General features: G+C 34.8%; 1 protein-coding gene across 1 annotated transcript in view; it reads left to right on the plus strand.

Moving 5' to 3' along the window:
• Positions 1–1,369: 1,369 nt before the first annotated feature.
• Positions 1,370–14,607, plus strand: part of ddr2l (discoidin domain receptor family, member 2, like) — a 52,035-nt gene continuing 38,797 nt past the window's right edge. The window contains exon 1 of the mRNA XM_079815853.1: positions 1,370–1,523. The gene's annotated coding sequence lies outside the window, so the exon portion shown is untranslated. The remainder of the gene's footprint in view (positions 1,524–14,607) is intronic.

A 14,607-nucleotide genomic window follows, 5' to 3' on the forward strand; every position in this document is an offset into this window, starting at 1 on the left:
ACATTCAGTTTGGAGTTCAGGAGATTGTCTTAACCAGGACCACACCCCTAAATGCATTGAAGCAACTGCCATGTGATTGGTTGGATTAGATAATTGCATTAATGAGAAATTGATCAGGTGTTCCTAATAATCCTTTAGGTGAGTGTATATATATATACATATATATATATATATATATATATATATATATATATATATATATATATATATATATATATATATATATATATATATATATATATATATATATATATATATATATATATATATATATATATATATATATATATATATATATATATACAGTATACTAATATGTTGAATTTGCTTTAATATTTGTATTTTTTATTTAGTTTAATTCTTAGTATTTTTGCTGTGCTTTTTTCTTTTGTATTAGTTTTGTTTTTATATTACTATTTAGGTTACCTTTATTACTTATTACTGTTTATCTTATATTTTTTATATTTAAAGTTAATATCGTTTTTAATATATTTTTAATTTCTAATTTTTATTTTTATTTCAGTTTTTATCTAATATACATCATTTATTTCAGCTTTATTACAATTAACAAAAATATTTTAATAATATAACCCTGCTTTGGACTTTGGACAGTTTTATATTTAAAATTAATATAGTTTTTTATATATATATTTTTAATTTCTAATTTTCATTTTTATTCAATTTTTTATCTAATATTTATATTTTATTTCAGCTTTATTTCAATTAACAATTTTTTTTAAATACTTTTAGTTTTACTAACGATAAAAACTCTTCTTTGGACTTTGGACAGTTAGCCTTTATAATGTAATATGTAATTATAATATAATATAACATAATTAATATAATATAATATAATATAATATAATATAATATAATATAATATAATATAATATAATATAATTAATATAATATAATATAATATAATATAATATAATATAATATAATATAATATAATATAATATAATATAATATAATATAATATAATATAATAAATATACAATATATAATATAATATAATTAATATAATTAATATAATATAATATAATATAATATAATAAATATACAATATATAATATAATATAATATAATATAATATAATAGAATAGAATAGAATAGAATAGAATAGAATAGAATTATAATATAATATAATATAATATAATATAATATAATATAATATAATATAATATAATATAATATAATATAATATAATATAATATAATATAATATAATATAATATAATATAATATAATATAATATAATAATGTATCTATTCTAAGTGCATTCATTCAGTTGTTCAGTGTTACATTCATCGCTCTCCTTCTTCAAGTGGCCGGAAGAGGGATGTGATGTAAAAATCACATTGAACCGTTTTTTTTTTTCTTCCCCTGTGCAGCAGATCTTCCGATGCATTGTAACAGTGTTGAAGAACATAAACTCTTGAACACAATGCCTCGACATCTGTAATGGCGTGCTGACTCTCGGATGTGACTTCGGTGAAACGATTGTCAGGATCCCGAAAACAGGTAATCTGACAGTTTAGAGCGAAAGATAGAAAAGTTTCTGAAGACAAACTGAAGTTGTTGATTTTTTTTTCTGGACTCTTTTGTTGCGATTGAGAAACACTCTTGCGTTCAGACAGATCAGATGTGTGTTGTTGATGAACTCGAGGTGATTCATAGATGCTCGAAACGTTGTTTTGTCAACTTTGGACACTTTTTTTAGAGATCAACACAGCTCTCTTTCATACAGTCGATTGTGTGAAAAGTTTTGAATTGACAATATCATCCACATGGTCCTTTTTGATGTTTGATGGGTATATTGGTAGAATGGTGAAATGTTTTGTGGCTGTTATTTCACTTTATTGCCTTGATGAGTTTATTTCTGTAAGTTGCTGCTTTGTGTTTTCATTTGTCTCCTTGACGATCAGCGTTATAAACCAGGCCGCAGTGCGCATGTCTAACTTTTACATATAGGCTAATAACTGATCGTCGGTAACATGACTACCTCTAGAAAGATCTGTTAAATGTTTTACCCTATGGATTCTGCACGACTGATGTCCGATTCGTTAACGAATCGTTTCGGATCTGAGCCGGTTCACAAATAAACCGGTCTGAACGAATCGTTCACGAATCGGACTGAATCAGTCCGAACGGTTAAATGGAGTGCAACAGTTCCCGCCCCCTTTTTCATCGGTGTTTTTTCCCCATTCATTTTCCTATAGGGGTTTTAATATAGTCCTGAGTTATAAGCCATTAACCAAGTCAATCAGTTATGAGGTGACTCACAACACTACAAACTTTGATTTGAACCAAAAGGTTGCAACACACACCAACGCTCTGGTCTAAAGTTAGACTAACGTTTCAAGCAGGGGCGTAGCCATCTTTTCAGAAGTGAGGGGGACAGAAATGTCAGGTGTAATACCAGTTTTTTTCTGACCTTTTTTGTCTAATTGACAGATTTAATTGATCTCATCTCTTGCTTTTAATTCAGTAAGATATCAAAAACACTGCTGAACAATAACCACTAATATCTATAATGTTTTCCCTATATGTTATGCCAATTTTATGATTGGTTTATGTACTACAAACACGTGTGCATTAAGTCCCCATGGATTTTATGCTTTGTAAAAAAAATATCACTGAATAAGGCAGAAAATATACAGTACCTATCAAAAGTTTGGAAACATTACAATTGTTAAATGTTTTTGAAAGAAGTCTTCTGCTCACCAAGGCTGCATTTATTTAATAAAAAATGCAGTAAAAAAGTAATACAGTGAAATATTATCCCAATGTAAAGCAGCTGTGTGAATATATAGTAAAAAATAAAAAATATATAATTATTCCTGTGATCAAAGCTGAATTTATCATAATTACTCCAGTCTTCAGTGTCACATGATCTTTCAGAAATCATTCTAATATGTTCATTTGATGCTCAAGAAACATTTATGATTATTATCAATGTTGAAAACAGTTGTGCTGCTTAATTTTTGTGGAAATCATGAAACTATTCAAACATTTGTGGTAAGATAAAAAAGAGAGAAATTAATACTTTTATTCATCAAACTTGCTTTAAATTGATCAAGTGGCATTTATAATATAACAAAAGATTTATCCATGCTTTATTCAATGCAAATAAATGCTGTTCATTTAACTTTCTATTCATTAAAAAAATCTTGAAAAATAAAATCCACAGCTGTTTTCAACAATGATTATAATCCTAAATGTTTCCTTTTCATCAAATGATCATATTAGAATGATTTCAAAAGGATCATGTGAGACTGAAGACTGGAGTAATGATGCTGAAAATTCAACTTTGATCACAGGAATAAATTACACTTTACTATATCATTACAAATTAAAACATCTGTGAATATATATGTGAATATATTTCACAATATTAATGTTTTAACTGTATTTTTTATTAAATAAATGCAGCCTTGGCAAGCAGAAGATACTAAACATTAAAAAGGCTGTCAGTTAGCACTGCATTATTCATATTCTTTATTGTCAATAAATACCTTGAGATGGCTGGAAAAACACAAACCATATAGGCTATTGTCGCAATCGTGTTTGTTGTCACGTTTCATCAGTCATAGCGATTATTCAGCACCTGCTACAGCGCTGAATGCCTTTGGAACGTGACAGGGTTTTACTTCTACGAAACAGTTTAGTTTTTTCTTTGAGAGAGCGCCCTATGGCTTCAAGTATGAATTGGAGTGCTGCACGAGAGTGTTAGCACTCCATGTGGTTCAGATAGCCTCGTTTTTGGATACGAATAAAATAACAGGTCATGTATAGATTATTTTGTGTCTTTGAATTTAAATCTAGATTTATTTACGTTGGCTTCTACGTAAACGAACTTGCTTGTGTACGTAAACGAACTTGGTGCGACTAGACGCCGGTTCGAATCCCGCCCGGAGCGGGTCGACTAGACGCCGGTTCGAATCCCGCCCGGAGCGGGTCGACTAGACGCCGGTTCGAATCCCGCCCGGAGCGGGTCGACTAGGACCGGTGCAACCCGGGAAAAGTGCGGGGGACGAATGTACATTTTATTAAAAGTGCAGGGGACATGTCCCCCCCGTCCCCCGCGTAATCTACGCCCATGGTTTCAAGGCACTTCAGTGGGCCTTTAATAATTAATTAAATTCCTTATGGAGAAAATGAATGCAGTTTTTACCAGAACCCGACTGTTGCACTCTATTACTAACTCGTTGAACCAAGAGTCGAATCTTTCCATGGCCGATTTATAATTGAGTGTGCTATTTTAATAGACTAAAACTATTTTAGATTTGCATACAAGAGTTGGTTTTAATAAATAGCTTTGTTAAATCAAAAACGTGCAACAAAAATCAATCACTTCATACCCGTAAAAGAATTGCAGATTGATTGATTGGTTTATTTTATTCAGTTCTTTGACTCAAACTGTTCGAATGAACCAATTCGTGAAAATGAGCCCGACTTTACATTATTGGTCCATATCAATATCACATCAAGGCGAGTTGTCACATTTTTATTGAGTCATGTGTTGTTTTCAATTTTATACAATTTATTAATTGCAACTCTTTTTTTAAAAACAATGGTTTCATGTTTTTATTTGTTACGTTTTCAATATTTGACGTTTCATGAAATCTATTGTGTTTTTCATAAATATTTTACTGTTCAAATTGTGCAGAGAAGCCTAAAATAAGCTGTTTAGTGGCAGGTTCCATTTGCGACAACTTACTCCTTAAAATATGCCCTGCTATTGAATTGATTTGAAGAAGTATGAGAAATATATTCACTAGAGTATAGTGTGACAACTATCCCCAGTGTATTAACAGGAATGTATTAGAAACTTTCATAAGCTCATTGGATTGCTCTCAGCAACTATTGATTAGGAATTGGAAATGGATTGATATGTTTCTGCTTTAAAAAGTGAAAGATCTTTGATTGAAATTCATTAAGTTGCATGTGAAGTGACAGGTTATTGATGTTTATTAACGATAACTGAGAATCTGAGGCATTTCATCTCTGAGTTTAATCTTCAGAAAGCCGGTTATAACAGCGATTTCCTCTGTGTTTTTTTTTACTAAGCACCTCATGTACTGTTTTTCCTTCTCCTGTGATGCAAGAAAGTGTTGTGTGCCAGAGCAGAGGTCAGATGTTGCCTAACAAATGAAAAATGCCTCAAGCGTAAATTCTCATCAATTCGCTCCTGCTCACAGCTCTTGTTTCTGTCTGTGTCTGATTATCAGGCTCTCTGTTCAGCGGTTATCTGTGAAAGTTACTGCAGACCTTAACGCTTGATACTGTCGGCAATAACTCGATTGCTGAAGCCATTTTGGGGTTGATAAAGAAAGGGTTTTGTTTATGTCATAACAGGGATGCAAGAGAGGATGCGTTTGTTTTATAGAGCCAATATGAATTTAATGAGGGAGGTTGAGTGATATTTAAGTACCACAGATGTAACGAAGCACAGAGAAGCCTTATTCACTTATAGATAATACTCTTCATCAAAGTATCCTGAAAAAATGTATCATGCTTTCCACAAAAATATTAAGCAGCACATTCGACATTGATAATAATCATTTCGGAAGGATCATGTGACTGGAGTAATGATGCTGAAAATTCAGCTTTGCATCACAGGAATAAATTCTATTTTTAAATATATTTAACACAATTTTACTGTTTTTACTGTATTTTTGGTCAAATAAATATGCAGCCTTGGTGAACATAAGAGACTTCTTTCAAAAACATAAAAAATCGTACCAATCACAAACATTTGAACTGTAGTGTACATGTTAAACCTGCACACTTGCTAGCCCAAGTTACTAATTTATTAGCAGCAATAATAGTAGTGATCCCACTATGGAAAAATATCAGTCCTGGCTATTAAAAAAATTGGTCACTTCACTCTTTCACAGTGAAATATAAGAAACTTTGATACTGATTCATCGCTGTCATAATAAGTTATCTTGAGTTTACCAATCTTACGTCTATCCAAGGCCTTCTCACACTTGAAAAATGCTAGAACATGGAACAAAAGGCTGTTCAAGGTCAACATTGTGCAGAAGATACTTGTTTTGTTGTGACTCCCTCACAACCGTTCTTTCACAATCTGAGCCTGATGAATCTTGACATGGTCATCCTGGAATATGGCCATGATGTGTCTTCCTACATGGTTGGTTAAGAACTATAATTTCATGCTATAGAAACATAAAAATCACTGCGATAATGATCCAATCATTGACTCTTAAGCATTTGCCTATTTAAAGGTCCTGTTCTTCGTGATCCCATTTTTCAAACTTTAGTTAGTGTGTAATGTTGCTGTTAGAGCATAAATAATACCTGTAAAATTATAAAGCTCAAAGTTCAATGCCAAGCGAGATATTTTATTTAACAGAAGTTCCCTTTCAAAGCCTACAGCGAACGGCCGGTTTGGACTACATCCTGGTATTTCCTGCTTTAATGACGTCAGTAGAACAGTTTGTTGACTAACCTCCGCCCACAAGAATACGCGAAAAAGGGGGCGTGGTCTTATTGCTCCCTCGTGGAGAAGAAGAGGAAGTGTTGCGTTCGGTTCGGTTCGGTTCGGTTGCGTTTGTCGCCATGTCGTCCAGACGCTGTTATTTTCATCCCGGAGTCAAATCACCTTTGTTTGGCCTTCAGGGGCTGTAGTTTGAGCGTGTTCATCTCCCCGTTATGGTAAGAGGCGGGACCTTCCCGGGCAACGTGTGTAAGCTGCTGTCGAATCACAACACGGGAACCGCTGGCACAATCAGAACTCGTTACGTATTTCTGAAGGAGGGACTTCATAGAACGAGGAAATTCTCAGGCCGTTTTGAGGACAGTGAAAACAGCAGTATACAGATAAGTAAATTGTGTGAAAAATACTGTGTTTTTTTACACATGAAACATGAACACATGTTATATTGCACACTGTAAACACAATCAAAGCTTCAAAAAAACACGATAAACGCGACCTTTAAATCCAAACAGTGACTTGTTTTTTGGACGGGCAGTGTCAAACACAAACTTTTATTTTGGATGCGATTAATCGATTTGATAGCACAAGCTACAATACAATCTATAAAAATAGTGTGGATAATCATTGACTCTTAAGCATTTGCCTATTTAAATCCAAACAGTGACTTGTTTTTTTGGACGGGCAGTGACAAACACAAACTTTTATTTTGGATGCGATTAATCGATTTGACAGCACAAGCTACAATACAATCTATAAAAATTATGTGGATGGTGTAGCTCGGATTATTTGTCTCAGAAGAATTCAATAGCTGAATTCAACTGCTGTAAACTACTTTTATTTGTGTACAATTATTGTGTACCCCTAATTTAAGGTATAGGGGAGGGCGGGCCACAACCTAACGCTTTTTGACTTTCTCAGTTTGTGTAAATCCACTTGGGGTTCAGAGTATTTATTTTTTCCCACATTCATTGCACACATGTCTAGTATATTTATGTGGTTTTGTTTCATTAATACAGTGTACACTTTTTTCTTGACTTACGCCGAAAGAATGGAAATGAATTGTGACAACATGCCCCATAGGTGGGGTACATTGTAACATGACCAAATAACAGCTTAAAATTTTATCTGATATAATCAAAAAAATATCCATGACCAACTAAAATATTTTGTCAATAAAATACTTATTTTATTAATTAAAATTATTAACTTTTTCAAATAAAATAATAGCATTTTTTTAGTCATAAAAAAAAATTGAGTTTGACAACAAACACACCTCAAAACACAGCTATACAGCATAGTTAAAAAATTATTATAATAATTAAGCATTTCTGAACATTGACTCTCAGTCATTATTGACCCTTTTCTCGTGGTTTCTCAATAGAATTCATAAAAGTATAGAATAATAGCATATTTCTAATAGGGGCTCATTGTAGCGCAGTGACAACATGCCCCACCTGTGAAACTGGGATTTAAACCGCGGCTTGTGTCTTCTGCTGGTTAGATCAGCATTAAACTGATAACTCACTCAACTGATAAATAACAGATGTAAGATTAAAATAATATCAGATTTGTCTTATTTTAAATAAACACAAAAAACAGAGATGAAAAATAAACTTACGTAAGAAATGTACTTTTGCTATGGTTAAATAAATGTTCAGTGATATCTTCCAAAGATTGTTTCTCTAAGTAATGTTGAATAATGTTGATTCTAAATAAAGTTGCAACTAGTAACTAGTAAATACACTAAGTTTCGTCATCCTGGAATCATGTGTGGAAAGTTTTAAACCATGTTACAACAAACCCTGCGTTAGGTTGTGCCCCGCGCTCCCCTATACGCTTTATCAGTTCATGCATTCAGAAAATTCTAAGTACTAAACATTAAAATCTATGTTTGCTTGCCATATTCAAAATATCTTAGTTGTGTTCCTATGGGTTCTTTTCATGCTTAGAAAATAAAGAAGTCTTAGCATGAACTCCTGAATAGTTTTAGGACTTCAACTGCAATAGTGGCCACAGCAAGTTTGTCCTTAAGGCAACAGCATTTGGTTTTGGATACATTGCGCCTCTCAGTTTTTGTATCCTGTTGTTTTCCCCCTGTTTGGTGTATTTGAAGTACATTTGAGGTCTAACCTGACTAGCTGACTGTTGAATGAGATTATTTACAACATTGATGTCGGTTCTGCCTGTGGTTTTGTGCAGTCTCTCGCTCTATCTCTCTGGTGAGCTGCCAGCGACTCTTTCTCGGTTTTGCTCTGCACATTGTTTATTGTGTTGCATAATTTGAGATGTTTGGCAGTAAGACTTGTCAGAGGCCATTGAGTGAACTGTACTACAGTTCTCTAGCACCAGGATGAAGGAATGTGAGAGTGATGCATGTGTTTGTGTGACAAACATGTTGTGTAGATGAGAGTGAACAGAACGCGTTCGAGTTTCTCTCTGTCCTTTAATTCTAGCTCAGTAGGGCAAACACGTTCTTTCATGCTTGCAGAGGCTCACATGTTTGTCGGCATGCATGCATGTACATGCTAGTTGTAAGAGTCTGGAATTTGGGTATAGGTTAGACTTTCTCTCATGAAACAGCCTGTTCGTTGTTTGCAGCACTTGGTAGATACTGTACGTCTATTTCAGGAAAGGTGCAGTGCAAATGCAACATAATGTAGCTTAATTCACAGATTTATTGTATGTATGGCCTACTGAAAAAAATAGGTGTACCTTAAATGATTTTTCAAAGTTGTAAATAAAAAGGTTTTTCAGTTTTTCTACTTCGAATTGGTGTTTCTTTGTAATTAAAATTTTTTTCACTTTGTCAACTTTAGCTTAAATCTTAAATTTAGGATTGTGTGTTATGCTTGTCTGGCTATCACCAGACCAAGCTCAATCTTTTAAGACTGAACATTGGTCTGGGGAGTCTGCTCTGTATTTTTACTGCAATTTGCGTGATCAATGGGCATAGTTCAAATGACTCTGTACGCAATTGAATAGTCCTCCAACCAATCAAACCAACGATCCGCCGCTTCTCTATCCGTCATTGTGTTAAACCCGTCAATAGCGCGCCAGGTGGATAAGTCGGTTTGTTATTGGTCCCCACAAATTTGTAACAGAAGCAGGATAGAAAAGAGCTGCAGGGCCAAATCAAATCGGCGGCAGATCAGGCTGGGTTTACCTAGTCTAGCGTTATGCAGTTTCATCATTGTACAAAACGTGTTAGTAGGATTGTATACTGAATTTTGGGTAATTTTGAGTCCGAAATTTTCGCATTCGTTTTTCCGTATTCGTGATCCGAAAAATTCGTCACGCACAGAGACCTTGCACACTGAGTCCGATGCGTATTAATGAATGCGTTATGGAAAAAAACGCAAAACAATACAAAATGGCGTCTTCAAGTAGTGAGATGATTTTTTTGTCCTCTCTCTTCTTAAAAAGAGAAAAAGAAAGAGGAAATATTGGGTCCATCCACTCCTGCGATCGCGTAGAGAGGAAGGAGAGTTCCACCTCCTTATCAAGGAGCTGCGTGATTATCCAGACCGATTCAAAGTTTACTTTAGAATGTCAGTGACTCAGTTTGCTTTGCTAGCGAGTAGCGATACTGGAGCCACATATTAAAAAGAAGACACACACACACGGTTTACAGGGACTGTATATATAATTGTAGGTATCTGAGCACTGGCGATTCATTCACCACTATTGCCAGCAGTTTTAGGTTGGGCATCAGCACTGTAGATGGGAAAATCGAACCTGTTCCGATTTTTTTTTTGACGGACGAAAGTTTCGGAGGCAGTATGCAAGCATGACTGACATAACGTGAGGTTGAATTTATTTTTTGACGTGCGAAAATTCTGCATGCGAATTTCGGACTCAGTGTGCAAAGGCCTTAATAGTGGAGTCAAAAGTTAAAAATTCTAGTCGGAATATGAGGCTGATACTGCTCCGTTGGGCTGTGATTATGGGGCGTGTTTCTACCGAACCAGGAAAGACCTCAATTGGATAGACCTGCAACGGAGCGACGCATAACGTTAGTTGTCAAATGTCAATAGAACTCAACTGCACAGTGTTACAAATGTTTTTCCATGTCCGGGGGTTAAAGCAACCCTAATTATGGGATATTTAGACCCAGGAACCCAGGCAACCCTGCCAAAAAAACACATATTTTACCCCCCAAACGCCATTTTTTTCTGGAGAAAATGGTTGGGTATCATTTGAATTTTAATGATTTCAATTCTACTTATCGATTCTGATTCTTATCGATTCCTAATTTATATTCCAATAGACCCTTTTCACAGACAGTGATGATGCGTTTTAACGGTCATCAATATCGTAAATCCTGCAACATTTTTTGTATTCTTTTTTTTAAATTTATATATATGCAGATTTAAAACACTAATACTTTGTATTTTATTACTTTTGCGTCAAATTACAAAAAACAAGTTAGCGCTGCTGTGAGGGTGTTTCTAATACAGCGTCTATGGGAGTGATGGTAAATATTAACATATTTCTCTCCTTTGACTGCCGTTATCGATCTCACTCTATTTTTTCCATCTTTTTGAAAGTTGTAAAATCCCTATTTGGGCGTCTTTCTTTTGCTATTTGAGCAAATGGACACACAAAAAATATTTAATGTATTCTCTCATTCACAGCTATAATATTTAACCCAACTATGACGACTTCCGCTCTGAGAAACCCAGAAATGTGAAAAGGGTCTATATAGGGTAAAAAAAAAACCTTAGATATCATTCACATTTATTATTAGGCTATTATTGCAAAACATTTCATTGTAGCTGAATACCATGAACAAAAATCAACAGGCTAGCAACTTTTGCCTATGGTTTAAAAATACCATAGCCTAAAAAAAAAGCCTGATATAAATTTCAAGCATTATCAAAGACAAGTAAACAAACACTCAGTAATTAAAAAAAAAGAACAAATAAACAAATTAGCAATTGCACAAATAAGTACAATTGAACAAAATTGGATTGAAATATTTTCAGGTAGGTACAGAGACTGTAATCAAATGTAAAATAACACTGCACTTTATTGATCAAATATAGGCTATACATTACAAATATAGTAAAAAGGTATTCTGTTTAGAACAGCAAGTGAATTTTTTCGTCTTTTGTCTTTTGATTAACGTTATCATAGAGACGGCATCAAGAAAATCTGCCGTCAACGACATAACCGACTGTGGTTACGAGTATTTTTACATTTTTTGTGTGTATTTGTCCATTCGCGTGCTGTGCAAAAAGACGAGGAAGAGAACTCATTATCGCGCATTATTCATTCATTATGAGAAGCCGTTCTGTGCGCACGTGTGTGTGTGTGTGTGTGTGTGTGTGTGTGTGTGTGTGTGTGTGTGTGTGTGTGTGTGTGTGCAACACAGAAAAAAGTGCACTCGTCTTTTTTTGCGCAAATGGTTAAAAATCACAATAAAATGCGCACACAGTAACCGATAAGCGGAATCGAAATGCGCGTTTCTTATCGAATCACCGGTTCTGGGCACTTTGGAACCGGTTCTCGATACCCATCCCGAGTCAAAAGTACCGTTATTTTTGTTTCAAGTTGATACTAATTAAAGCATATTAATTCATTGACATACTATTTAATTTGCTAATAATTAAACAAACCTCAATAAAGGACTTGTTTGGTAAGATTTTACCAGAAGAGGTTTCAGAATTTGTATCATATGCTAATGTTAAAAATCTTGTATAGTAATAATTGCTGTATTTTTTTCAGTTTGCTTGGTTTTTATTTTTTATTGTATATATGCAACTATTGTATTTTTGTAATTCAGTTTTTGCCATGACGATAGCCAGAGAGGCTGACATGGCATTAAATAAAACTATACTGATAAACCTCAATAAAGGAATGTGTTTGTAGCATATTAACTTTTGCTGTGGTATTAAAATTGGCTAGGAGAATTGTGAAATTTCACTGATAACAATGGTATTGCCTACTGAAGTTTTGTCATGTGTCATGTAAATTGTAAACCATGTACGCATCATGATTTTTTAGACTCTCCCTGTTAGCAAAGGTTCTGTTAGTGCTGTTAATTTTTTGTTGCTTTGCTGTGTTTCCCAGTCGGTCACATGAGGCCCCTTAGAAAGATGAGCAAGAAGGCTGGAATCCCGGCTCTGGACAGGCCTTTACATGAGCCAAACATTACATAAACCATCTGCAACCTCCATCCTCCTTCTATCTCTCTCTCTCTCTTCTTCCTTTAGTATGCACTTTATATCTGCAGCCCCTATCATGCAATAGCAATAAAGTATCACACCATTTTCTCTCAAAACGTTTCATTTGCACTCCAGACATTTTAGTTTGATAATGTGCGTACATGTTGTTGTTGTTTTTTCACTGTAACACAAGTGGGATGAAATATGTTCCGTTCTTGCAAATTATGTAATGGCTCATGGGGTATTCTCATCAACACACTGAGAACATGCTGCAGGATAAACACATGAACCTTCATGCATCATGATTGTGTTTACAGGCCGTAATGATCAAAACCAAGTTTGTTGGCAAGATTTGTGCCCCATTATGCTATGTTAAAAGTTCCTCATTTTGTTTTGGAGGTCAAATAGATGTGCACCTTAGTATCATCTGGTAAAACATTCCAGTGTGAATAGTGGCTTTCATAGAAAAAGCTGATAGTCCAAAAGCAGAACGTTGAAAGGGTACAACACAATCTCTTATGGATGAGAATCTACTGGAGTATTTAGAGCCCAAGTTACAGAGTACAGGAAGGGCCAAACCATTTAAAATTTTGTATACAAGACAAAAATAAAAAGTTTAAATTGTCAACACTCAAAAGATTATATTTCTCCAAAACTGAAGGGTCATAGGCTACGTTCAGGATCTGATTTTTGTGCATATCAGATTTAAATCCGATCAGATTTAGCAAGTGTGAACGGCAAAAAACACAGGAAATGCACAAATCTGTTTTGAGCTACATTCATATGTGGTTTGAAATCACATTTCTGGAAATCTGTTTCAGTCTGACCGCTCTGATTGGATTTTGCATGCTTTATGTGATTTTTCAAGCCACGTAAAAGGTAAACGTCAGATGTTGTTATAGGAAACATGCTGAAAGTTGCCGAAACAAGGTTGTGTTGTTGCAAAGTGCCAGACGAGCAGAAAATGACAGTATAGGCATTTAAGATAAAGTAGTCCAGTGCAGCAGCTACACGATGTCATGTTGTAAACAAGACAACATCTCTATTGCAAAACCCTCCATGTTAAAGTTGTTCTTATTGTTTTTGGTGTATACCAAGCCTGCAGCACCCCTGTAAATAACTGAAGCCTATGCGCCTCGATCGCCCCCAGGTGGTTGGTCCCAGTATAGGTCATAACCCCCGCCCCTCCATGTATTCTAATGAACGCAAGATAAACTAAACTATTTAAATTACACTTCATATCATTTTTCCCCAAAGTTTGTTTCTGTCATTTTAGGCAGTTTTTATCACGCTGATTTCATTTCAAGTGTTGTTGTTTTTTAAATAAGTTTAGTTTTAGTTAGTTATTTGATGCTATAAAAACGGGGGGTGTGACGTCCCGATTGACAGCTGAGATTGACGGCTTCTCTGAGTGAAGTTGTCACTGAGCCACCAACTGACTTTTTTCGGGATTTTCAGGAGGAGATTGGAGCTTTAGCTTTAATTTTTACATTTCCATAACTGTTTATTTCACACCAGCATAATGAATTGTTCTGCATCTGCGAAAGAATCACTTCCTGCTCTCTACTGCGCAGACTAGGGGTGGGAGAAAAGGTCGATGTATCGCGATTCGTTATCTAACGATTCAGAATCGATTCTGTGTTCAATTCAAACGGCCACTTTACCTCTGTGCGCGCGTGCGCGCGGTCACTGGCCAAACAGAACAACGCGTTCTAAACGCGTAAGCATTTCTAAATTAAGTTCATATTTCCAACAAACGAAATTCTGAGCCAAAATAACGAAGTGGTGCTCAAGTAGGCTATAAGGCGCTTTCCTTGCCATTAATGCTTAATAACACTCCTATGTCTCCGATGCGGTGGCCGGGACATAAACCTACCAACATCCGTGGCATAATTTTTGGAATGACATCAAATATTGCTGAACTACTGCAGAATGTTTCAAACGAATGGAAAATTCTGAACAAAGGCTTCGTTTT

The sequence above is a fragment of the Gobio gobio genome, assembly GCF_949357685.1.
Source record: "Gobio gobio genome assembly, chromosome: 4".
NCBI classification, from domain to species: Eukaryota; Metazoa; Chordata; class Actinopteri; order Cypriniformes; family Gobionidae; genus Gobio; species Gobio gobio.